The sequence below is a fragment of the Pongo pygmaeus genome, chromosome 7, assembly GCF_028885625.2.
Source record: "Pongo pygmaeus isolate AG05252 chromosome 7, NHGRI_mPonPyg2-v2.0_pri, whole genome shotgun sequence".
NCBI classification, from domain to species: Eukaryota; Metazoa; Chordata; class Mammalia; order Primates; family Hominidae; genus Pongo; species Pongo pygmaeus.
In genome coordinates, this window is record NC_072380.2 from 34,012,221 (window position 1) to 34,035,935 (window position 23,715).

Genomic DNA, 23,715 nt, shown 5'->3' on the forward strand with positions numbered 1-23,715 from the left:
ATACCCCATTGTATCCCATTGGTTGTGTTTCTCTAGAGAATCCTGAATAAACAACCATCATGAGCTCACAAATCATCTTGAGGGAGAGAAACAACAGATTTAATTCCTCAAGGATTTTAGATAATAAAACTATTATCTGTGGATGTGAGATAACTATACATATTAGCTTTCTGTTGCTGCTATACGATATTACTGCAAAACTTAGTGAGTTAAAACACCACCAATCTATTCTCTTACAGTTCTAGACTTCAGAAGTCTGAAATTAAGATGTTGTATGGGATATGTTCCTTCTGGAAGCTTTAGAGGAAAATAAATTTCTTTGCCTCTTCTAGCTTCTAGAGACTACTTACATTTCTTGGTTTATGGCTCCCTCCTCCATTTTCTAAGTGTATGACTACAACTTCTGGCTCCCTTGTCACATTTCTTTTTTCTGACTTTGCTTTTTTACCTTCTTCTTATAAGAACCCTCATGATTATATTGGAATATAAATATAGATAATACCAGATAATCCAGGATAGTCTCCAATTTCAAGATCCTTAGTGACATCTACAAAGTCTCTTTTGCCATGTAAGGTAGCATATTTAAAGTTTCTGGGGGATTTGAATGAGGACATCATTGGCGATGGAAGTTTTATTTTGTCTTCCACACTATGCATGAATGTTTAAAGAATTTTTTTAAAATGGGAAAAAAGAGAAACATCATGGCAATACATATAAGTAATCATATAGATGTAAAAAGAAGCAGATAAACTTTAAAATAAAATGTAATTGTCAATTTAAAAAAAAAACTTAAGGGATGGACCAAACAACAGAGTAGATGTGGCTGAAGAAAGAATTAGTGAACTGAAAGACAGAGCTGAAGACTTTCAGAATGTCACGCAGAAAGCTGCAATGGAAAATACGAGAGAGGTTAATAGATATGGAGAAGAGAATGAGAGTGCCTAACATACTTGTATTTGAAGCCCTAGGAAGAAAAAATAAAAATATTGAAGGAGAGGCAATATTTGAAAGCATAAATTTGAGAATTTTCTAGAACTGATACTATATAAGCCACAGTTACAGGAAAGATAATGTTTACCAAGAGGAATAAAGTGAAAAGATATCTACCCCTAGTTATAAGGTTGAGCAACTGCAGAACATCAATGACAAAGAGATCTAAGATATAGCCATGTAGAAAAGACAAATTATAACCTTCTTTCCCCTCCAAAAGACTTAGAATAGGCTTTTTTAAAACCTGAAAAAATGGAAGTCAGAATAATTGCATATGTTAATAAAATATATATTAAATTCAGAGAGAAAAATATTGGTCTAGAATTGTCTCTATGTCAAAAATTGGAGTAATATACAGGGATTTTCATATAATTAAATATTGACTACATACTGAGTGTTAATCAGTAATAGATCCGCACAAAAGAAACTTCTGAAACATATAATTCAGGAGGAAGTAAAATTGTTTTGAAAAGGCCTAAGATGCAGAATAAAATTGTGAGCAAATGAATTTTTAAATGTAGATAAGTGAGCAATGTCTATATAATGATAATAGATAACTTGTTGTTGCTAATAAAGACACAATTAAAATACTGAGGAGCAATAGTATATAAGCCAGAATTGAGGTGATCAGACTTAAAATGTTCTAAGAATTCTTGAATGGATAAGAGTGAGAGAAAAACTCCTAATTTTAGATTTGTTACATATAGATGCTAAATTTCAAAGGTAACTTTTAAAAAAATAGAAATAGAGTACATAATTTCCAAACAGGTAGAGAAAAATATGGAATAAAGAATTATTCAAACAAGAAAAATCTATACAAAGAAAGTGAAGAGAACAAAAAGACAGAAAAAAATCAAAAGCAAAAAATGAGATAAAACCAAGTCCAAATATATCTGTGATCACAGTAAATTAAAAAGAACCACATTTGATGATTAAAATGCAGTTTGTCAAATTGGATTAAGAGCAAAAATAAAGGCAGCCATCTAATCTTTTAAATACAACCTAAAGCATGAAAATCCATGATCAGGTTGAAAATAAAGGAAAGGAAAAATATAGGCAAATCCAAACCAAAGGTAACCGAAACTGAGTTTAGTGAAAAGCTGACTTTTGGATAAAAAGTATGAGAAGTATAACGGTGTTTATTACATAATGATTAAAAGTTTAATTTATTAGGATAATATAATAGTTCTAAACTTGCATCTAACTAATAATCTAGTCAATAACGTATAAAGCAAAACTTGATAGAACTTCAGGGAGAAATTAACAAATACACCACCCAAATAAGAAATTTTGACATGTCTTTCCCCTTATTAATAGATCAAAGAAACAAATTATTAGTGTAGAAGTAAAATAGATCAATGACAAAATTAACATGCTTTATACATTGGACATATATAGAACTCTGCTTGCAATAATTATAAAGCATGCATTCTTCCTAAGCACACATGAAATATTTATAAAAATTGACCATATATTAAACCACAAAGCAAGGCTCAGCAAATTTCAATGATTTAATATTCTAGAGACCACATTCTCTGATCACAGTTTAATTTATAGCAAAAATCCAATCCATATATTTATTAAATTTTTTTGTTTTAGAGGTAAAACTAACATACCGTAAAATTCACCATTTTAACCAGGCTAAAGTGTATAGTTTAATAATTACAATACATTCACAGTTGCCCAGCCTTCATCAATATCTAATTACAGAACATTTTCATTACCTCCACCAAAGAGACTCCATATCCATTAACAATTATTCTCCACTCCTCCCCAACCCCAGTCCCTGGAAGCCACTAGTCTACTTTCTGTCTCTATAGGTTTTTCTATTCTGGACATTCACATGAATGGAATTATGCCAGGTGTGGCCTTTTGTGCCTGGCTTCTATCTCTTAGCATAATGTTTTCAAGGTCGATCCAGGTACTAGCACATATCAGTAATTTTTTCTTTTGTTGCAGAATAATGTTCCATTGTATGACTATGCCATGTGTTATTTATCCATTCATCAGTTGATGAACATTTGAGTTGTTTCTACTTTTTAGCAATTACAAATAATGCTGCTATGAACAGTTATACATTAAGTTTTAATGTGAACATATGTTTTCATTTCTTTTAGGCAAATACCTAAGAGCAGAATTGCTGGGTCACGTGATAATTCTATGTTTAACTTTTTGAGAAGCCACCACATTTTTTTTTAAGTGACTGCACCATTTTACATTCCCACCAGTAATGTATGTAGGTTCCAATTTCTCCACATCCTTGTCAATATGATTTTACATTAAAAATATAATCATCCCAGTGGGTATGAAGTAGTATATGCTATGTCATTGTGATTTTGATTTGAATTTTTCTAATGTCTGATGATAGGAATCATTTTTTTCATGTGCTTATTGATCGTTAGTATATTTTCGTTATTTTATTTTTTATTTTTATTTTATTTTTTGAGATGGAGTCTTGCTCTGTTGCCCAGGCTGTAGTGCAGTGGCATGATCTCGGCTCACTGCAACCTCTGCTGCCAGGTTCAAGCGATTCTCTTGCTTCAGCCTCCCAAGTAGCTGGGATTACAGGCACGTGCCACTACGCCTGGCTAATTTTTGTGTTTTTAGTAGAGACGAGGTTTCAGCATCTTGGCCAGGCTGGCCTTGAACTCCTGACCTCGTGATCCACCCGTCTCAGCCTCCCAAAGTGCTGGGATTACAGGCGTGAGCCACTGCTCCCAGCCCATCATTAGTATATTTTCTTTGGAGAAATATCTATTCAAGATCTTTGTCCATTTTTTAATTGGGTTGTCTTTTTGCTGTTAAGTTGTAAGAGTTCTTTAAGATTCTGGATGCTATACTCTTAACAGATATATGATTTGCAAATATTTTTCCCATACTGTGGGTTGCATTTTCATTCTTTTGGTGGTGTCCTTTGGTACATAAAAGTGTTTACTTTTAATAAAGTCTGATTCATTTTTTTCTTTTGTTGCTTATGCTTTTTGTGTCATATCTAAGAATCCATTGCCAAATCTGTATGAAGATTTATACTTTTTTTTGAAGATTTATAAGAGTTTTATAGTTTTAGCTCTTAATATTTAGGTCTTTGATCCATTTTGAGCCAATTTTTGTATATGATATGAAGTAAGGGTCTAATTTCATTCTTTTGTTGTGGATATACACTCATCCTAGTAGCATTTGTTGAGAAGATTTTTCTTTCCCCTTTCGATGGTCTTAGTACTCTTGTTGATGTCAGTTGACCATATACATATGGATTTAATTTTTATATTTTTGAGAAACACTCTTCTAAACAACTTATATGTCATTTCATTCTTCTGTTGTGGATATTCACTCGTCCTAGTAGCATTTGTTGAGAAGACTTTTCTTTCCCCTTTCAATGGTCTTAGTACTCTTGTTAATGTCAGTTGACCATATATATATGGACTTAATTTCTATATTTTTGAGAAACACTCTTCTAAACAACTTATATGTCGTAGAAAAATTTTGATGAAAACTCAAAATACTTAAATCTGAAAAATAATGAAAATATAACATAATAGTACGATAGAATGACAAACTATGTTGTTTCATCTAACCCTCCTGCCAAGAACTAGAAAAGTCAGAAAAAATTAAAATTAATCTGTTTGAAAATCGTGGAGAGCCATTGAGACATTAAGGACTTGTAAACCCTAGATCCTAGATAGGAGGAAAGCCCTGAGAGAGGAATCACACATGATATTAAGGCTCCCCTCAAAGCATTTGCCACATCAAAAGCAATGGCTGAAAGGTTGACAACTGAAAAGTAGGAGAGATAAAAGAAAGAAAATACAGAAAAGACATAAGAGGTATATGGGACAAGGTGAAAACTTCTAACATACGTGTAAATTCCCAGAAAAAGAAAGAAATCAGTCAGAAGCAATCTTTGAAGAGAGAACAGCCAAAAATTTCTCAAAAATTAAAGACATCAAGCAACAAATACAAGCAGGATAAATGCAAAGAAAATCACAGGTAGTCATACACACACCACACGGAAACTGCTGAAAACAAAAGACAAGATCATAAAACAGACAGAGAAAAATGATATATTATCTTGGAAAAAACAGCAGTAAGGCTGAAAGCATTACTAGATATAAAGTGGAACATTTCATGATAATAAAGGAAGCATTCCACTAGAAATGTATAATAATTCTAAACTTGTATCAGTAATAATATATACAGTAAGGTGAATTAAGCAAAAGTTGATAGAACTAAAAGAATAAATAAATTTATCACTATAGGAGACAGTAGGAGATTTTAATACACTTCCCTCAATAACTGATAAACCAAGTAGAAAAACAAAATGTCAGTGAAGCTGTGAAATTTAACAGATTATTATTACACTGGCTTAGTTTACACTGTAGAACACTGCACAACAATATTTTTTTCTATTTTCGATTTTTTCAGTTACACACAAGCTGCAAAACTTAAGCTAGACATCAACAGCAAAATGTAAGTGAAAAAGTCTCAAATATTTTCAAATTATAAAGTAAACATCTAAGTAATTCCTGGATCAAACAAGAATCACAATAAAAATGAGAAAATATTCTGAGTTGACACAGGATGAATATGTAAGAGATAAAAATGTGTGAGGTATAGCTAAAATTCTGTTTAAGGGAGGTATGTAGATTACATGTATGTATGTGTGTATGTGTGTGTGTGCATGTATATATAGAAAAGCTAAAAACAAATGAGTATGTCTTTATGTAAAGAAGTTAGAAAAAACAATAAATTAAGCCCATAGAAAGTAAAATAAAGATAAGGGTAGGAATTAATAAAATTAGCCAAATCATACAAAAGAGTGTACCATCAGAATCAAATGAATAAATTGCTTCCTTGAAAATATCAATAAATCAATATAATTCTGGGAAGACCAATTAAGGATAAAAAGAAAAAAATAGAAAACTGATAATGTCAAGAATGAAAAAAAGGACATTGCTATATATTTGAGAGTCATTAAAAATAATATGAAGATATGAGGTTATAAATAAATATTTTAAAATAAATAGTTAATATTTTGAAAAATACAACTTGTCAAAACTGACAAGACACAAGAATTAAGTATGAATTTTTATGATTATAAACAAACTTAAGTCTACTGTTATTCACGAGGAAAACTCTTGGCCTAGATTGTTGTATCTGTGATTTCTACCAAATAGATACTTAAAAAGCCCATCATAACACAAATTTGCCTTTTTTACGGGTTATTAAGCTAATGTGCCTCACCTCCAAGTTCATTCTTTTATGCTTTACTTTCTGATGCTGGGGCTGGGACTTTGCAATTCCCAGGTGTTTTTTGTTGACTGGCTTCCTGTTGGGTTCTTCAGAAAAGGAGCATCAGAGGGAGACTGGGACAAAAGAAGTGGGAGATGGATGATATTCTATATTATTAAATACAAAAATTATATGCTAATTAAAAAACATTATAAAACCAAAAGAAAAAGAGAATAATGATCAGCTGAGAGCTCAAAGAAGATGAAGACCATCTTCGAATTTTGTAATTCATTTAGGGAGAGCTGCCAAGGAGAAGTGATAAAGGCAGAAGCCAGATTACAGTGTATTTACAAGTGAGTAGGAAGTAAGAATGGAGACCTATGGCCTGAACTTGTCGCTGTTTCTGAGCCCAGATTGTATGAGACAATAGCTTTCAGGTCTTTAGCAGCTATACTTTGGCATGGCTGGGATAGGCATGGACGGACAGCAAGGACTCCAATAAATATTATGAGGCTTAGGTATATATAGATTAGATACTCATTCAGGGCATTTTCTAGCTTTGGCTCCATACACCATAATTGGTATTGGAGGGCTAAAATATTTGGCTGGATTGATTCACCTTAGTTCCTATAATGCCAAACCTCAAAGCCCAACAAAGTTATCCTTGGTGGTCTGGACCACCTGAGAATTTTCCATTCCAATCTGGTTTTCTTATTGATACAGAGATTTAGTCTCATACCATAGAAGGTGTTTATGCCCCTAAAGGAGCCTAACTTTATTTTAATAATTAATAGTGAATAGGATCTAGTTATAAGATTAGATTGCCCAGTCCATTAAAACAGATTTTAAGACCAAACTCCTGGCTCTAGTGGCTTGTGTTTGGGTTCTGAGATTTGGCAGGCAGGAAAGTTTTGGTCCTTCAAGCAGTTTCCTGGAACTTTCAACTGAAATATATTCATGGCAGTTCTCCTCGGTGTCCCCTCTCTAGAGCTGGAGGATTTTGGTTTTACAGAACAGCTACAGCAGTGTTCTGTATGACTTGCAAAGAAGGTCATGGCAGGGAGCCTGTTAATGAGGTAACCTAAAAAATGTAGTCAAGGAAAACTTCCCCTCCTGGGGTTAGTATTAAAAATTTTAAAAGGAATGTCCACATGTGCATAAAAATGAAGGTGTTTGGTTCTATTTATGAGGTTTATTTTTTTGAATAAAATTCAAGTAACTTATGAGACCATGGAACTTCCCTTGGTCCTCAGGGAACAACCAAAAGGGACAGAGAAGTGCAAAGCAAATTACACACACCTCTTGAGGAATAACTCAGGCAGACATCATCTAATAAGATGCCCACCTGCTTCTCGAAGAGCTCCCCCAGATACCACTAGATTGCTTGATTCTCTCAGGGTTACTTAGTTTCCTCTTTCCTGAAAAACTGGAGCTTCATTAGCCTGTTTTTCTTGTCCTCAGAGGTTCTCCTTCTCAATAACAACTTGTCCCACACTCCAGGGTAAGGACACTGGATATAGAGAAAAAAATTAGAGCAAGACACTTGCTAATCTAATACTAGTCTACATTGAGTTGGACTTGTTGATACATGGTCACAGGAGCACATATGCACAGGAAATGTCAGCTGAAAAGAGAAAGGAATCCACCCTGAAGTGACTCAGTCACATTTTTCCTGTTCTCTCTGATTTTTGTTCATGGTAGGAAGTATGCATGTCTTGTGTTAAAGAGGTTATCAATTGTTTTGAATAACCCAGGAATGTTTTTCATTTATTGAGCCTGTCTTCAAGGTAAATCATTCCCTACAGAACACACATAAATAAAAGTATTTTTAGATTGTTTGTATTCAGATACCTCATCCTTCATATGAAGAGTCCATGTCCCATAGCTTTGGATGACTGTATGATATTGGGCCATGTGGAAGGTTGTTAGAGTAATGACTTCCAGTAAGTCACACCTTCCAATATCCAAGCACTTATGTATTCCTCTCCCACCTTGACTCTGGCCTTGGTCACTGACTTGCTTTGGTTAATGGGACATCACAAATGTGGCCCAAATAGGGACTTGTTAAGCATTCCTCTATTAGGGCTTCCCTCTTGGAATGTTGCCCTGAGCTGTTGCCATGTCAACACAAGAGGGAATGAAAGGTCACAAGAGGGAAAGGTCACAAGAGGGAAACTGCACCATCCCCGTTATCTCAGCTGAGCCTGACTGTTAGCTGTCTTGCCAGCTGAATGCAGCAACATGCATAGTCCCTAGAGAAAACGCCAGAAGAACAACCCTGTAAACTTACAGGATCATGAAAATTAAGTCACTTTTTAAAAAGCAAGTGTTGGGATGATTGTTGCACAATGATAGATAACTAAAACAAGCCAGGATCTTATATTTTGTGTATTACATTTTTTTTGCACTTGTTTGAGGATAATTGTGATATTCCACAACAAATTACTTTGTGTAGAACTGTAAATATCCCTGTGCGTATACAGTAAGATATGACTATACAGAAATGGGACTGCTTTCCATAAGGCCTACCCAGAATCTATCTGTTCTATGTTCAGGAGTCGATGTGCATGTATTATAGAATTACAGGTGGTGAGAGATTAGAGACCAGGTGGAAGAAAATGCATAATTGGGAAACTAGAGGAGATGCGGTGTGTGTATGTGTGTGCATGTGTGTACATATGCACATATGGGTTGAGAGAGAAAGATCAGGGACATGATCAGGGAAAGCTAGTTAAATGGAAATTGTTCTCGTTGGGTGGTGATGTACTAAACAGCACAGGTGGTGAAACATGTTAACTTCCAAGTTCAAGACCTAATCATTAAAACAATCTACATGTGGTGCCTATGCATTGGCTCATAATTAAGATTCAGATTAATAAAAACATGGGTGTTCCAGGGAATTCATTCCTAGGGTTCTTCGTATTTTTTCTTCTTATTGCTTGAAATTCTTTGCAAATTAAATATGTAATGCTGAAGCCACAGAGAAAAAAGAGATATTAAGAAAGCAAATAATCTTTTGATACCAACTTGCCTATGGAATGTCTTATGATATTCTGTGTTGCTTTTTTAACTACACAGAACATCAAAAAATATGCTTCCCAATGAATAGAAGACTGTATGGTAAAGGATATTCACAATTAGAATTATGTTTGGCAAGTAATGCTTAGCCTTATTTAATACATTCTAACTTGTGTGAGTGCTAAGGAGTTCTCCAAGCTGAGGTTCTAAGGCCATGATTCTGGCATTAAGGGCACCAAAGCTGAGTAATAGGGAAGTCTATAGGGTCTATAGGTTACTCCTGTTGTCCGAATAACTTCTTTCTGGGTATGCATGTAATGCCCACTTGCAATGAAACAAAATTAATCCTCTTCTGATAAAGACTTTCCCCAGATCTGCAAAACACTGAGGAAACTATGTATAAATACACATCTGATTACTTTTGATTTATAGTAAGCAATTAAAATGTACACACATATACACCACCACACATATTAAAAGATATCAACAGCTTGGCATGGTGGTACATGCCTGTAGTCCTAACTACTCAGGAGGCTGAGGCAGGAGGATTGCTTGAGCCCAGGAATTCAAGGCTGTGGTAAGCTATTACCACGCCTGTGAATAGCCACTGTGCTCCAATCTGGGCAACATAGCAAGACTCCATCACCCCATCTGTGAAAAAATAATTTTGAAAAAGATACCACCACTGTGTCTGTGCACCCATTTGGGATCGAAACTTCTTTACTGTTCTGGCATAAATATCCACATTCTGGTTAAATAGGAAAAATCAGAAGCAGTATTAATCAAATCCTTCTCACTGCTCCTCTAATTGTCTTGCTGTTGTAACAGGGATGATTTCTTAGGAAGAAATCACTTGATGTGAAGCAAAATACCATTTGCTGAATGCCCCATTCAGAGTCATCAGGTTAGACAGATTTCTTCCTCCCCAGAAAGTGATGGAAACACAAATAGAATGAAAACAGGTGTGGCTGTTTGGTGCGTTGTTGTGTCAGACGTTCCTTGGGGTTTAATGATCTCTAGCATTGCAGGGAAGGAGTATAAAGGAGAACTTAATGGCTTTATTTTTAACTAATTAGCTGAAGGACTCTTCTTTGTGCTCACAAATAATTTTTAAATTACAGTATTACCTCTTACCCCTTCTTGTCACTTGACACTCTCTCACCTCCATCCTGGGACTCCACCGCCAACAACACATTCCCTGTGAAAATTAAGAAATCAGTAAGCCAGTAGTGTCAATGGCGAGATCATTTACAGAGAGTCTCCTTCCTTCCTTCTTTCCTTCCTTCCTTCTTTCCTTCCTTCCTTCCTTCCTTCCTTCCTTCCTTCCTTCCTTCCTTCCTTCCTTCCTTCCTTCCTTCCTTCCTTCTTTCCTTCCCTCCCTCCCTCCCTTTCTCCCTTCCTTCCCTCCCTCCCTTTCTCCCTTCCTTCCTTCCTTCTTCTTTCTTTCAACAGAGTCTCACTGTGTTGCCCAGTCTGGAGTGCAGTAGTGCGATCTCAGCTCACTGTAGCCTCTGTCTCCCAGGTTCAAGTGACTCTCCTGCCTCAGCCTCCCAGATGGCTTGGATTACAGGTGCCCGCCACAATGCCTGGCTAATTTTGTATTTTTAGTAGCGACTTGGTTTCACCACGTGGGCCAGGCTGGTCTCGAACCCCTGACATAAGGTGATCCATCCTCCTCGGCCTCCCAAAGTGCTGGGATTACAGACGTGAACCACTGTGCCCGGCCAGAGAGTTCTCAATGAGATTAGGTTAAACGACTATGCTTTTATTTTAAGGCAGTGTTTCTTAAAGTGTGGTCTGGAGACCAGTGCTTTAGCAGAGGGTAAATGGCACCCTAGGGGCAATGTAACTTGTTTGCACTTGCTCTCTCAAGGCTGTGCTGGTATTTTCCTGAGAAATAAATAAATAAACACATAGCCCAAACAAAAGTGTTTCTACATCCTTAGAGAAACAAATCTGAAGATGATGAAGCAAATTCTTGTATATTAGCATCTTTGTAGTAGCTCCAGGTATGCGCTGCCTTCCTTTTCTCACTCTCACTCTTCCAGAGACCAGCAGCTTCACAATTACTTATTCAAGTTACTTGTGAAAATGAAGATTCCTGACACCCGCTGGGAAAAAAGTTCTGATTAATAGGTCCCTAGGTTCATAATATTGTTATGAAGTCATCCTTGCATCTTGGACTATATACTGCTAGAGTTTTATCTGCGAGAAAAATCCATTTCTGCAAAGTTTAAACCACTGTTCGATAACTTGCGGGCTACGTCATCTCTAATGTTTATGGTGGGTTAAATAGAAGACCCTTCCTGTTGAATCATTCTTCCCAAAACAAAACCCTTCTTGTCTATGTTCTTGCCTTAGTTAAGTTCAGTATCACAAACAAATTGAATCTTTGCAAACTGAAGTTGTTCACAGGTTCAGAATCATCAATATGATCATCAGTGAATACTTTATGGTGGAGGTGGCATAGATAGGCTATCAAGTAGCCTATGTATCAGTTATAGCATTACTGTGGAAGTTGGGTTTTGGAGGAATAATTCACATTAATTAATAAAAGTTGAGGTGGAGACTACTTACTGGTTGTTCCCAATGATCTATTTTTCTTTTTTCCCTTATCCTAGTTTCCTGCAAGACCCCATCAGCTTCAACAGGGATGGCACCAGGTTCAAGAGCCTGAAGAAGAGACCCAGAGCCAACAAATGAGGCATAGCGTTTTACTTGGGGGAACTTACATACAAGGACACTCCAGTGGCAGCAGGCTGGACAGGAGAATTTCAGCTGCTTGTAAAAAGCATGCAGTTTATATAGGATTTTCACCTAGCACCTGCCTCCATGTAACCTCCATGTGGCAACTCCTATTTCTTAAGTTATTGCTGTCAGGTGCATCTGTGATACAACTAGACCCCCAGTTTTCAGCTGGGCACACGGCCTTATAAAATAAAGTTTGTGGCCTAGCGCAGTGGCTCATGCCTGTAACCTGAGCACTTTGGGAGGCCGAGGTAGGTGGATCACTTGAGGTCGGGAGTTCAAGACTAGCTTGGCCAACAGGGTGAAACGTTGTCTCTACTAAAAATACAAAAATTAGCTGGGTGTGGTGGCATGTGCCTGTAATCCCAGCTCCTCAGGAGGCTGAGGTAGGAGAATTGCTTGAATCCAGGAGGCGGAGGTTGCAGTGAGCCAAGATTGCATCATTGCACTCCAGCATGGGCAACAGAGTGAGACTCCATCTCAAAAAAAAAAAAAAAAAAAAAAAAAAAAAAAAAAAAACAAGAAAAAAATTGTATTTCTTAGCCTTATTTACAACTAGGGGCCATGATGTTACTAAATTCTGAACAATGGAATGTAAATGGAAGAGGTGTATATGATTTAAGGGACATGTTCGTAGGATTTGTTCTTTTACTTCTTCATCCTCGTCTTACAGGCTGGAATGCAGAGGTAATGACTGGAGCTTGAGCTGCCCTCTGGGATCATGATACAAAAAAGCAAATTCGACAATACAAAACAATATAGAGAGCAATAGAAAATTTAAAAGTAAAACAAAACACACTAAACAACAAAATAACTATAATCCATATGTTTATTATACAAAAGCAGATATTGTATCCATAAAACAATAAGATAGCCTTATCAAAAGCAAGAATAATAAAAACCAACAACAGAAGCCAACAACAACAAATAAACAAAAGGCAACATGAGATAACCAGGCAGAACTCCCAGAATGCAAAAATATACAGCAGAAATGAGAAAAAGATCAGGTGAAAAGTCGGAAGCTAAAGTTGAAGAAATCTGCCAGAAAGTATGAAATGACAAAAAGGTATAAAACTGGAGGGGAGACTCAATTTAAGAGCCCTGACTCTTAATTTGACAATGTTAGAATGAAATAAAAGAGACAATGGGAGGAGACATCAAGGAAATAATTTAATAAAACTTTTCAGAATGGAAAAGCTGCATTTTTTTGGTTTTGTTATTAAGTAATTTCAGCTTTTATTTTAGATTCAGAAGATACATGTGCAGGTTTAATACCTGGGTATATTGTATGAATCTGAGGTTTGAGGTATGATTGATCCCTTCATCCAGGTACTGATCATAGTACCCAAGAGGTAGTTTTTCAACCCTTGCTCCCCTCTCTCCTTCCCTTCTCTAGGAGGTCCAGTGTCTATTGCTGCCATCTTTATGTCCATGAATACCCACTGTTTAGCTCCTACTTATAAGTGAGAACATGTGGTATTTGGTTTTCTGTTTCTGCATTAATTCGCTTAGGATGATGGCCTCCAGCTTCCTCCATGTTGTTGCAAAAGATATGATATTGTTCTTTTTTATGGTTGTGTAGTGGTCTATATATATATATATATATATATATGGACACTATATGTGTGTATGTGTATATCTATCTATCTGTCTATCTATCTATCTATCTATCTATCTATCTATCTATCTCTCTATCTCACATTTTCTTTATTCAGTCCACTGCTGATGGGCACCTGGGTTGTTTCCATGTCTTTGCTATTGTGAATAGCTCTGCAATGAACAGACAAGTGCATATGTCCTTTTGGTAGAATAATTTATTGTCCTTTGAGTATATACCCAGTAATGGGATTGCTGGGTTGAATGGTAGTTCAACTCTTAGTTCTTCGAGAAATCTCAAAACTGCTTTCCAGGTGGCTGAACTAATTTACGTACCCACCAACAGTGCATAAGTGTTCCCTTTCCTCAACAGCCTCACCAGCATCTGTTGCTTTTTGACTTTTTAAAAATAGCTATTCTGACTCGCATGAGATGGTATCTTATGGTTTTGATTTGCATTTTCTCTGATGCTTAGTGATGTGGAGCATTTTTTCATATGTTTTTTGGCTACTTGTATGTCTTCTTTTGAGAAGTGTTCATGTTTTTTGCCCATTTATTGATGGGGTTATTTGTTCAATTGTTTTATGTCTTTATAGATTCTGGATATTAGACCTTTGTCAGATGCACAGTTTGCAAATATTTTCTCCCATTCTGTGTGTTGTCTGTTGATAATTTCTTTTGTTGTGCAGAAGCTCTTTAGTTTAACTAGGTGCCACTTGTCAATTTTTGTTTTAATTGCAATTAAAAGCATGAGTTTTCATATATTAAGGGCTCACTAAGCATTCATTATGATTAATGTAAAAGACTTGCACCCAGACATTCATTGTAGCTTGAAGTTTCTGAAAGTTACATTGAGAGGTGAAAAATCGGGTCACATTTACAAAATAAGGAAATGTATTGGCCCTATGCTCCTCCAGGGCAGCCCAGGATGGTAAAAACACAATAAATCAATGTCTTCAAAATTCTGAGGACTGTGAGAAAATGTGAATCTATAAGAGCCAATTCTTCAAGGTTGATCTTAAATGAATACTGGGCCTAATTTTAAAATGAAACCAAGTGGTCATTTGCTGACTAGGGGTCACACACATACTCTGAGTTCCCTGAAAACCAGACACTTTTTATCTTTAGGACTTTCAGAACTCAGCTGTACCAACCAACCAGGGCTCAGCTATATTGACCAATCAGACCTAAACAAGTTTGAATTCTTCATTTGCATAAATTGACCTGATTAGGAACCTGGGTGGGAACTTTTGGCATAAAACCTGAGTCTTCCCTTTGTTCTCTCTTTGAACTCACTTTGGTTTTACACAAAGAATGTGTAGAACTCCTGTTTGCAAACTGTTTACTGGAATAAAATCTCTTTCCTCCAAATTTCTTTTCAGGGAACTTTTGTTTACAGGATGAATGGTTTCCAAAAGAAAATTCCAAACTCTGGAGAAGAGGAATAGAAACAGGTTGTTGGAGGAAAGGGCCATAAGCCAAAGAATGTAGGTGCTTTCTCAAAGCATTCTCAAAAATGGGCAAGGAAATGAATTGTCCCTGGATCGTCCAGAAGGAACTTAGCCTTGCAGATATATTTTAGAGTCTGATCTCAAGAACTGTCCAATAAATGTAGGTTTTAAGCCACTACGTCTGTGGTAATTTGTTTCAGCCACAAGAGAAAATACACTGGCCAAATACATTAATTGCGCAGGCAAAGGAAAGACATTTTACATATTCATGCCCCCAAAACTTTACCTCCCTTTCCCTATGTAGGGAATTTACTATGGTGGTGTTTTAATAAATAAGGATCAGGCATGAGAAAGAGTATGAGGTTCAGGAAAGAAGAGACCCAAAGGACAGGGGCATGAGGGGAAGTCCTATGACTGGGGATGTTCCAGGTAGATAACTGTGTAGACTGTGAGAAAGCAACTGCTCCAGGCTGGAGCAGCCCCAGGCAGGGGCACAAAAGACTGGCTGACTGCTTATCACTTATTTTACTGTCTTGGATGATGGTTAAGAGCTCAGCTTCAAGAACCCTGAATACCTGGTTTTCCATCCCAGTTTCATTACTTACTAACCAGGCAGATACATTTAACTCACTTTTATTTTTATTTTTGCAAAGTGGAAATAATGATAGTGCTACCATATAGGTTGTCTTGAGGGTGAAATTAGTATGTGCAGCATGCTTAAAACAGAAAAATTTACGGATAGGCACATGGAATATTGACCAAATATTCCCCTCCTTGAGACAGTTACAAACAGTATTATATACAAGTTTCAGCTGTCAAAAATATTTACCATCATAATTATATAACCGTTAAGTATTGATTTAATCAACTTGTAGCTTAAGTATTTTGGATAGCTGGGAGAGGGATTTGAAGTGTGTGCGTAGCGGCGGAATGAGTTGGATGGATAGAAAATCAAATGATAGGGTATCAAATTGTAAAATCAAGACGTAGCAGTATAAGCATATTGTTTAGGAATAGAAGAGTTAATATTGATTATCTCTAGGGATTATAACCTTGCACTGGGGCAAAGTAAAGCAGGGAACTATTGATTTCCATTATAAACCTTATGGCACTATTTGACTTTTTCAAGTATGTTCCTGTATTCTTTGATAAAATTTTAAAAATTGAATAATGAAGTTAATGTAGGTGATAGAACACATTTAGCAAGGTGGAGCAAGCCACATAAGCTTCATTACCAAGAGTATGAAAACTGGCATTCTTGACTCTATTGTCCAAACATATGAGCAAAAATTAACTTTAGAGTTTTGGAAATTGCAAACATCCAGCAACCTTTAGGTCTCATTTCTAATGATGCTTCAAAATCAGTGGTGCCCAACCTGGGTTGCAAATAAAAATGGGCCGGGCTATATACATTGTAGCCACCTGGGAGACTTTTAGACCTTCTAATGACCCAGATTCACCCCAGACCAATTAAATCAGAAACTCTGGGGTTAGGCTCCAGAGTACTAAACATCAGTAAGTACTGAAAGGTTTCCAGGTGATTACAATATGTGGCCAAGATTGAGAATAACTGTAGAAAACATTTTGGGCAGCGCTTGGTCAGATTTCCTTTTACTTTCTCTTTTTAGTAAGTGACACTCCACATTTATCAGCTTGGTAGGAGTGGACATGGAACTGGTAGTAGTTTGCAAAAATAAAGTGTGTGTCACACACCTAAACATTGAAAAATATATGTGTTTCCTAAATATTATAATTTGGATTAGAATCATGTTTGATTACTTTGGTTAATTTTGTCAAACCATAAATAGCTTTACACTAGTTTTTGAGTTATTGAATGCATGAGTCAGACTCCTAAGTCTTAGAGATTTAAACACTGATTGTTATGGCTTAAACACACTGATCTGTGTGAATGCAGAATTTCCTAATGAACTAATGAATAATAACTAAATTACACCAGGAAGACCCAGTATTAATTACCACATAATTCATATGGCAGTTTATAAATCAGATACAAAATCTAATAATTATAGGACAATTGCTATGTAATTACCTTGACTCTATATAGTAATTACAGTGTAATTTTGTCAATAGTTCACATCACATAACCATAAAGAGAACAGCTATTACTTTGCACCCTGGAGTTGAAAATAACTAGCAAGATTATTCTAGCATCAGTTTAGAGAGGAATCAATATATGATCTTCCCTCTAGATTAGGATCCAGAAATAATGTAAGCTTTTGTTTCTAATCTGCTCAGTATTTGGGACTGTACTAATTGATATGAGAGATATTTAATATGTAATGCAGTTGGTGCAGGAAGAATTTAAGCATTCTACCTGCTATTCTGAAATAGCCAACATTTAAGTTAAATCATATATAACTAAGCAGATGAAAGCAGCTATTCATGAGGAGGAATGTACTTTGATTAAAAACAAATTAGAACATAGTGGAAAATGCTGCTTTTCCTGTGGAGATGCAGCTTAAATAGTTTTATGCTAGTTGAACTTGAGTTGGTCAATGCCTTCTTTAGCAAGTGTGTAAACTATCATTTGCTTAGCTCCCCTCAGAAAAGTTTTTTGTTTTGTTTTTGTTTTCATTTTTAAAAAGATATATTAGCTCCATTAGTAGCACACTATACTGGAGAGGTAAGAACACTCAACTGGAGAGGAGGAAAATGACTAGAATTACCATGAAATGGGTTAAGACCTTATATCATCCTCTGGCCAGCACAGGGGTTTATAGTGTAAGACCAAATCTAAAGAAGGACAAAAGTTTCTGCCCATGTTCAAGTAGAGTTGGGATTGATACTGGGAGAATGAGATGTGGGTGAATTTCCTGTGGTTCCTTACAGAGAGAATGCATGGTGCCAATAGCTTAGCAGAGTCATTTCATGGATTTCATGAATATGGCAAAGAATTGGTGACAAGACACTGAGGTATTTACCAGACCTGCACGACTCACGAAAGTGATTATTCTCTGACTGTCAGCTCCCTGAAGAGATAAATCCCAAGCAGGATGGGATCCAGGAAATATCCAGGAAAGCCTGTCTTTTCATTAGAGTCATAGAGGTCCTCAGGCAGAGAACAGCCCCTTCTGATACTCTAGGCTGAGATTCTAGATATCCTGGACTTGAAACGTTGTATTCTCATGGTTTATAGTGGTGAAAGTGACAGCCACAATACTATTTGGAATGTTATAAAAATGAAGCTCAATTAAATAATGAAAGTCAGTCTATTGACTCTGAAAGTTTTTCTGCCAGGTAAAGATGGCCAACTTCCCTGGTAGCTAAGCTGCTGAACATTTTTAATTGGAAACCATAGAAAGGATCATTTTTAAAAAATAGAGATAGGGTCTCGAACTCTTGGGCTCAAGCAATCCACCTGCCTCGGCCTCCCAAAGTGCTGGGATTGTAGGTGTGAGCCACAGTGCCCAGTCAGAATCAACTTTTAATGACTCCAAAAAAATAGGATGCCAACTCTCTGATTCCTGTCCACCCAAACACACTGAGGTAATTCCTAGCTAATTGATAAAGCAACGAAACTACAAACAGGATGCAAACCCCACCGAGGCAAGGCTTTGTAAATGGAATGAATGGTCCCATGAATGTATTGTAGCCTTCCTGTAGCCTGCAGTGACCACCACATCAGGTAAAAAGGAAAGAACACCAAAGCTTGGCCTTTAATACCCTCTACAAAGTGTCTTCAATATTAGCTGGAGTCTTTCCTTCCACTGTGCACTTTTTTGTATCCTACACTTAGTCATCAAGGATACTCATCTTTTGTTAAACGTTCCTGTAATTTCCTGCTACCAGATTCTTTCTTCCCCTTATCTGAAATGACCCATCCCTCAACATGTCTCCTGTCCAGACCTCACTCATTATTTAAGCGCTCCATTTTCTTAGTCAAGAGACTCCTTTTGCTTCTTGGAAACTCTATTCTTGTACTACATATATTTTTATATGCATTTTCTGTATTGGCTTATAAATTCCTGGAGGCAAATGCCATGATTTACACATTTTTAGATTATTTCCAAGTAGTTATTATTGAATTTCACAATACAATAAAAACTAGAATGAATGTACCTGTTGATATTTCCTTTGTTAAATTTAAGCATTTGTAGGCTATATTAATTATTACACCCCAGGATTACTGATCTATGGAGTAAGCATTTTTAGTGCAGGTTTTTGAACCCTCTCCTTCCCTGAAAATGTTTCTTTTATCCTAATATGACTATTAACAACTTGCTTTTTGAAGGACACCGAAGATTTGGTGTAGGAATTCAAAGTGATCTCTCTCTGATAGTAACAGAAAACCTGATTCTGTTATTAGACATAGATGACACTCTTTGAAGAAGTTAAAGCTTTGCTCCTCTAAGACTTTAAGTCACATCAGATTTGAAAAAGGAAACAGTGGAGAAGAGCTCCTGTGTGCTGTCAGAAGAGCCCCAGATGGGGGTTCAGGAGAACGAGGGGCTTCCTCTTTCCCTCAATAACTGGGCTGTATGAGTTGGGTTATGCCAGAGAACACCTAAAAATGAGTGGTTTAGGTTATATGAGCTTGAAGACACCATGAATCTTAAGAAATCATGCCATGAGTACATTTCTTGGAGAAAAAATACTGTAATGAAAATAAAACAGCAGGCTGGGATAAAAATCTTGAACTATTGGAAAAGGTAATTATGAAGAAATAATAATTTTTCTCCCAAAGCTTGGCCTTAGGAAAATTACGGCTAATGTATTTATTTATTTATTTATTTGAGACAGGGTCTCACTCTGTTGCCCAGGCTGGATTGCAGTGGTGTCATCACAGCTCACTGCAGCCTCAAACTCCTGGGCTCAAGTGATCCTCTCACCTCAGCCTCCAGAGTAGCTGGGACCACAGGTACATGCCACGACACCCAGCTAACTTAAAAACAAAAATTTATTTATTTTTTTGGTAGGGACAGAGTCTCACTATGCTGTCCAGGCTGATCTCCGACTCTTGGGCTCAGGCAATCCTCCTGCCTTGGCTCAGCCTCTCAAAGTGCTGGGATTATAGGCATGAGCCACCGTGCCTGGGCAGCTAATTTAATTTTAATTCTCTCTCTTTCTTCCCTCCCCTCAGTTATTTATCCTAGTTTCAATTCCAAGGGCATTGCTTTCAGATTTCTGGACTGATTACAATGAAGGTATTTAAAAAAGCAGTTTAAGGTATTGCTCTTCCTTTAGAACTCTTTGTAGAAGGCACAAGAATCCTGGCAAGTTTTCAAGACGTAAAGAGATTCTAGTGTTGGGATTTATAGGAATTCTCCCAGGTGATGAAGCCCTCAGAAACTTTCCCACTTCCCCCACCCAAATCTCTGGAGAGAGTTGAACAATTAGGAGAAATCATTGGTTCTCATTATTAGACATAGATGTCTATGATTAAGATCTCAATCATACTGACACCTGAGGAACTTGGCTCTTGGTTAAAAACCAATGGTGACTTTCTCTTTTGAAGCTTGACTATCAGCAATTACAAAGGTTTTCCCTGGCAGGCTCTTAGGAGAAGCTGCTCTCCCCACACCAGACTCAGTGCACAACCAGTGTATTCTAATCTGTGCAGGGAGCTGCACTCAAGCCCTCAGGCCCCTCTGGCAGGTCATGCTCTTCCCTATTTGCATTCCTGGTGCTGGCACCTTCATTCCTGAGGTTTCCCAGGCTGGATTGTAGTGCTGTCATCACGGCTCACCGCAGCTTCAAACTCCTGGGCTCAAGTGATCCTCCCGCCTCAGCCTTCAGAATCGCTGGGACCGCAGGTGCATGCCACCACACCAAGCTAGCTTAAAAACAAAATTTGAGGCCTTAGGCAGGGGGCTTCTTCAGGCTCCTCTGCTGGGGCCTCCCTATGCAGGGAGGAAGGGGAAGTCTTGAAGACCCAGTCCATGTCCACTCCTAGCCCTCCCTCTTTGCCCTCCTCCCTCCACCTCAGAGTCCATGCAGCTGTTTGGGGCTCCCTCAACAGTCAGACTGCCCCGCAGTCTGTGTCGATTCATCTGACCCACTGTCAGTGTGCTGTTCTCTGGAGGAAGATGGAATAAGGGGAGTTGGTACAGGTTTCTCAGGTTTTAGCCTCTTATAAGCGATTGCAGTAAGTGATTGAAGGTTTAATCCTTTCATTTTTGGCTTGTTGCTTTAATCGGCTCCTCTAACACCTGGAGGCTCAGCTCTCTCTCCCTGCTCAGCTGAACTCCTGCCAGCACCTCTGCTTTCCAAACAACTGAAATATTTGAGCTCAGGTCAGTTTCCCAGAGCATGTGGAATGAAAATGTTTCAATAATCAATACACGACAGGGCCTAGCAACCAGCTGAGGATGACAGGAACTCAACCGCCTTTCAGTCCAGTCGCTTATATCTGAGCATGAAGCTCCCTGTCTGTCACAAAGGTTCTGCACTGCACATTCCATGACCATGAAGACTTATTGCATGAGCATCAATTTTCCCTAGAGCCTAATGCAATACCCAGCATGTAATTAGATGTTAATATATATTAATTTAAAAGCAATCATGATGTGTCAAGTAATTACTGAATATGTTGCGCAAACATTTTTATCAGGTTGTTACTCTTTCTGTCTCATGGGGGCAATTAACAAATAAAATAAATCCACAATAATATTCATATAAGATGAATTAGAATATAATTCTTTGGAAAGTTTAGATTATTAAGGAAAATAATTCAGAGCAGTATATTCTTAGAAACACACATAGGCTAGCAGTTATCTGGGAATATGCATGTTACTAGAGTTCTTCAGTTTTTAAGAATGTTGAGGTCCCCAAATTGACCCAGTTATCCTGTCTGAGCTAAATACACATTCACTTTTGCTTCTTAGTTCTGGGTGTTGAGGTTGCAATTGACTTTCTCTTCTCTTGACCAAGATTTACTTGAAATAAACCTAGAGGTGGTTTCCAAAACCATAATATGATTTTGTGAGGGATTGCAGTATGGGGATGAAATATGTATGTTTTACAAAGTATAAATCTTTTGGGCAGAATGAAATTCAGATTTTTGTTTGTGGATTCAGGGAAATTGTAGCAGGCTAGGTTGGTGCTTATTGGATTCTGAAAACATTTGATTTAACTGGATGAAGAAAATGCATTTGTCTATCTAACAGAAAAGTAGAAGGTCATTGATTTAGGGTCCTGCTCCAAAGAGAGAGGCCACTCTGGCAAGTGTACTTCGAGACCGTTTGTAAATATGCTAAACAATAAGACAAAATTTCAAAGTCTCATGATTTACATGTTCTAGAGACATTTGGAATATCATCGTTTTTCTAAGAAATGTCCCCACATACAAAATAAAGTCACTTCATACAAAATGAAATGACCTCTCCTCAAACTGCCTAGTAAAACTAGCCAACAATAGTGTAGGCGACACCCCCAAATAATCCACAAGTTATTTTAGATGCTCAACTGATTAATTTTCTTAATCATGTTTTTTTAATCAGTTATTTAATTAGGTTCTTCTTAAGACATTTAGAACACCAATTTGTGAGGATAAATTCCATTTGTCAGGGCAAACACATGAGGAATAGCTTTGATTTTTGGTAAAATCTGTGAGTCCACCTCTTTCTCATCAATCTTGCGCTGTCTGTATTCTCGTATTTCTCTTTTTCTGTGTTGAAGATCTCACCTTCCTGGTGTCTGGGCTTCCACAGCTGCTTCTTCCTGAAGTAAGCATCAGTAAGATGTTTTGGGATTTTTACATTGCTGATATCAATTTTGGTTGAGGTGGCAATGACAAGTTTCCGGTGTGTTCTTCATAGAGGAACTCGACTGAGGACCAGAGGTCCAGTCACAAGTAACAAGCCACTAGCCAGCTGCTTCAGGAAAACCACCCTCTTGCCCCTGTGGCGTCCAGTGAGGATGATCAGAATGGTCCCGGGGGTGATGCTGGCTCACAGTTTTCTCACGTGCTGATTGAAGGGTTTTGTGCAGTGGCTCAATAGCTTTCCAGGCACATCTTCAGCAGAATATTATCTGGGCATTTTGTGAAGTTTAACCACCGTTCTTGTCATTACCAACTGGTTTTGTAACAGTTGCAAGAACCTTCTCCTTTTTCTTTTCAACCTTGGATTTAGTGGCTGAGTACTTCCTCTTGTACATGGCCTTTCTGGAATACATAGCAGATCAAGAATACCTGCCAATTCCTCTGACAGGGACAGGATTGTGGCTGCAATGGGGCTTCCCATTCTTGGGCATCTTAGCCTTGAGATTACCCTTTTTCACCTTGCCACCAGCATCAGCCTTCTTGGCTTCAGGTTTCTTCTCTTTACTATCGGCTTCTCACCTTTTTCACCTGCCATCTTGCAAGATGGGAAAGAACCCTAATCATGTTTAATATCATTTGATAAAAATTCAGTACATTTTCCTAGTGTTCAAGTTTCATTTAATAATCATTTCATTAAAAACCCCAACATTTATAGTATGCAAAGTAGTATTAAAAAAGGATTATCAGATTTTGAAGGAAAAGAACCACTGAAATACAGCCCCAAATGTCATTCACAGCTGCTGAAAGTAAATTATATAATCTTCTGGGGAGTAATTTGGCATTATGAATGAAAAATTATATAATGTTTATTTTTCAATACTGCAATTCCCATTCTAGAAATTTACCATAAAGAAATAATGTTGTATGTACAAAGATATGTATACCAGGAATATTTAACAC

The 23,715-nt window shown here is 37.2% G+C and overlaps 1 long non-coding RNA gene and 1 pseudogene across 1 annotated transcript in view; one reads left to right on the forward strand and one right to left on the reverse strand.

The window, feature by feature from the left end:
• Positions 1-14,433, forward strand: part of LOC129042894 (uncharacterized) — a 95,665-nt gene extending 81,232 nt beyond the window's left edge. The window contains exon 3 of the long non-coding RNA XR_008504230.2: positions 11,859-14,433. This is a non-coding gene — a long non-coding RNA (uncharacterized LOC129042894). The remainder of the gene's footprint in view (positions 1-11,858) is intronic.
• An 8,087-nt stretch (positions 14,434-22,520) lies between these two features.
• Positions 22,521-23,350, reverse strand: LOC129042712 (large ribosomal subunit protein eL6-like; annotated as a pseudogene).
• Positions 23,351-23,715: the final 365 nt, after the last annotated feature.